The sequence below is a fragment of the Nicotiana tomentosiformis genome, chromosome 8, assembly GCF_000390325.3.
Source record: "Nicotiana tomentosiformis chromosome 8, ASM39032v3, whole genome shotgun sequence".
NCBI classification, from domain to species: domain Eukaryota; kingdom Viridiplantae; phylum Streptophyta; class Magnoliopsida; order Solanales; family Solanaceae; genus Nicotiana; species Nicotiana tomentosiformis.
The window spans coordinates 92619684-92623848 of record NC_090819.1 but is presented as its reverse complement, the minus strand read 5'-3'; positions in this window follow the sequence as shown (position 1 = coordinate 92623848).

Here is a 4165-nt window from a genome sequence, read left to right as displayed (position 1 = left end):
CGGGCACAGACTATCATCTCCTGCTACCTGATTACTATGTTAAAGTTGTTTACCTAAGAGCGCTCTACTATCAACTCCTTCTAAGACGTACCCTACGCGTACACTACCCGTACCATACCTATGGTCTAGGAGGTTTCGGACCTCTATTGGGATGGTTCTAGACCTTATCTAGACTGCTAAAAAATGCAAAACTAGGCGACAAAAAAAACATATAAAGACTTCACATAAAAGATATTGAGGGCTCACATTGACCTCCACACTTAAGCAGCGAATGCACGCAAACACATATGTTAATTAGGAAGCTGCAGAATCCATAATCATAAACCTATAGACATGCTTTCTAGGTGATTTTTGAGTCAAAGTATGCGGGCAATTTCAGATGTAGGAGATTTCTTATAGACAGAATTATTCAGGTATTACAAGCTGATTATTGAAGGTTTTAAGTTACCAATCAATAATGTGTTATGCCTAGGTGATCTACGCAGTTGAGTATAACAAAATCTACCCAGAATTATCCAGGTTTTCCTAACAGTGACGCTCAGGAAACAGTGTGTGAGTAGTCTAGTATTAATCAACTAACGAGCAATTAACTCCTATAGGTAGAATCTCTCACGCACAGCACTCTAAAGCTTATTTTATCGTCATATATTAATCCTATATGCATGATTTCTAGGTGATCAGAACCAAGTAGAATAATTGCAATCCTCTAGGCATGATTTCTAGTAGGCGATGAGGAATGACAGAAAGATCGATGAGAAACTAATTCCTATAGACAGTGTGTGTGTGTGTGCGCTTCTTCTAATGTTGTGATTTCTATAGTGTATATATAATCGAACAACACATATAGCAAATAAATAACCAAGTCCTATAGGCATGCTATCTACCAATTTTGAATGTAAATATTAAATTCTACCCATTTCCCCTTTTACTAAAATCCCAATTGTTTATACAAAAGTTATTACAGGCCCAATAATGAGTAAAAATATAAATGTTACACAACAGTGACAATAGGCCCACAGTAGGCTCAACATGAAATACCAAGCATTGTTTGGGCCTTCAATTACTCTCACACAGCGTACCCAGACCTCTAATATGGGCCATATCCAACACACAACCCCAGAATCCTTAAAGGAGCCCAAAGTCAATTTATTCAACCATAGCACCAAGTGTTGCACCATCTAAATCAGCCAATTCAGGTACACAGCAAATAACATGATGGAATAGGATGAATAGGAGTAGTTTGAGATTTAGGGAATGACTAAGGACCAAGCCCTAGTGTGTCAGAGTTCACAAGGGTCTCAATTGGACCCCGAGCAGTGCTCACACTAGGGTGATCAATAATAGAACCTAGGTAGCCTTGGCTTTCAGCCGGCTAAGAATGAGAACTCAAGAGAGAGCATAGATGACAAGTGAAGGATAGTAAACCAAGGTTGAGAGACAAAGCTAAGGGGATACAAACATAGTCAAGTTGAGAACATAGAACAAATTATCAAATAGGCCTTATGGGGCTTTAGAACAGACCTAGCAAAGATTCAGAAGAACAAGTGCAACACCTAGTGCATAAGTGGTCATACATTAGCAGAACAAGTTTGCAAGATTGGTGACGGTAGCATACACAAATTAATAATAAAGTAAGAAGTATAAATTATGCTAAGTATAGGTCATGATGATATGAAACAGTCATGCTAATTTGGCAATAGGACGACATTTAGACATGAGAAAAGCAGATTACAATTACTGGTGAATCAGGGAGGGTTAAAAATACTAAAGGGCATACTAAAAGGATCAAATATGCTATATAGGCAGAATATCATCACAACAATTCATAATAGGATAGGAAATAGATTTGTGCCATATTATGAGTATACATACTCAGGTTTTGAAAACAATCGACTAGCTAACAAAAGAGAGCACAAATTATGTAAGCAAAGCATATTCGAATAACAAGATTGATGGCCTAAGGTAAAATTAAACACCAAGAGATGCTAACAAGTGTAAAGGTCCCAAACAGTAGTAATTCTTACCACATGGACTAGTCATGTTTGAAAAATATCTACTTAATAGAACCAGATTTAGGCATGCTTCAAACTAAAAGCTAAAGAGACCTAAAAATTTGAAGAAAGCAAACAAAATTGCACACAAAACAGCCCAGAAAAACATATTTAACTGATGGAACTTCAGGAGTGAAAACATATGCAAATCATAGATACATAGGAATGAAATTACAAAGTCTAGTAACTCACCAGTTAAGCGAAGAACATTAAAGAATGAACTTCCACAAAAAATCCAAAATTCCAATGTGTCAAAATTCCCAAGAGCTTCGATGAACTCAGGGCGATGCTCGCACCGAGAACAGGTTAAGTAAGAAGGTGTTAATGGCCTTGGCTTTCAGCCGGCCAATACAGAATAAAGAGCAAAAGAATAGCAAAACCCCAATCTTTAGTGAATAAAATCGATTTCAAAGTCTGTCCTAAAAGGGTAATGGGGAGGTGTTTATATAGCAGTAAATATTGAACGAGCAAACAAGTAAACAAAAATAAATCAAAATAGAATAAGGAAATAGGATATGCAAAATCAGTTCGAAATCAATTTAGGAGAGAAATACGGTAAACCCTAGTTTTTTTAGGGAAAGTGTAAATAACAGAAATTCAAACGCAATCGGACTCACATAATACAGTGTTGAACGTATCTAGACAAAACAATATTCAAAATCAAATATTTGAACCCCTTTTTATTCGATTTCAGAGATTATTGCTTGCCGTGTTTAGGCAAGCACGTATGTAACACCACAAACGGTCAACCAGTGCCAGAAGAATTCGAATATGGCAAGAAAATAGTAGTTGAATCTCATAGGAGGGGGATTAGGAGAGGGATTAAGGAAGGCGGCTAGGGTTTAGAAAAGAGAAGAAGAGAGAATTTCAGGGCGGCGGGTTAGAGGGAATGGGGGATTAGGGTTTGGGGTTGGGTAATTAAAAGGGGTAGGTTAATTGTGGGCCGTTGATTTTAGATATCAACGGCCAGGATTTTAAAAAGGGATTGGGGCAGGGTAATTAAACGGGTACCGACCGAGTTTATTAAAGGGGTGTTTGGTTTGGGCTTCTGATGAGTGAAGTGGAGTGGGCCAAAGGTTTGGGCCTAATTTGGTCCAGAAATAGCCTTGTATTGGGCTATAAAATAAATATGCGAAATTATTTTAAAAATAATTTATAAAAAATATAAAAAATAATTCATAGAAATAAATATTAGCTTAACATTATAAAAAATATAAAAAATGCTTTTTAGCATAAATAATACAATAAAATGAAATTATGCATAGAAATTATCTTTGCACAATTATGTAAATAGCCTAAAAATACAAAATATAATTATATAAAACAAAGTAAAATATTATGAAGCATATATATAGATGTAGAATAATAAACTGGATTATTGAGTCATTATAAAAATAATTTAAAGGATAATTTATAAATATTGAATGATTTAAATGCAAGAAAAATTAATTTGGAAGCCTTAAAATTATGAAACATTAAGGGAAAATGTTTGCATAAATCTTGTTAATCAAACAATAATGCAAAATGATATTTTGAAAGTATATATATTATTTAAAAAATATATGAGGGCAAAATTGGGTGTCAACAGCTCGCACTTGCGATTACACCAACAGACCCCCAGCTTCAGAAATGCACTAAGTCTCATTTTCGATCCGTTAACCATCCGAAATCAATCCGAGGCCCTCGGGACCTCAACCAAACATACCAAAAAGTCCTAAAATATGATACGAACTTAGTTGAGCCCTCAAATCACCTCAAACAACATCAAAGACATGAATCACACCCCAATTCAAGCCTAAAGAAAACTAAGGAATTCAAACTTCTACAAACGATGCCGAAACCTATCAAATCATGTCCGATTGACCTCACATTTTGCACAAAAGTTACAAATGACACGACGGACCTAATCCAACTCCCGAAACTCCAATCTGATCCTGGTAACCACAAAGTCCACTCTCGGTCAAACTTTTAAATTTCTATTTTTTGCCTATCCAAGCCTAATTCAACTATAGACCTCCAAATCACAATCTGAACATGCTCCTAACTCCAGAATCACCCAACGGAGCTAACAAAACCATCAAAACTCCATTCCAGAGTCGTTTACTCATAAGTCA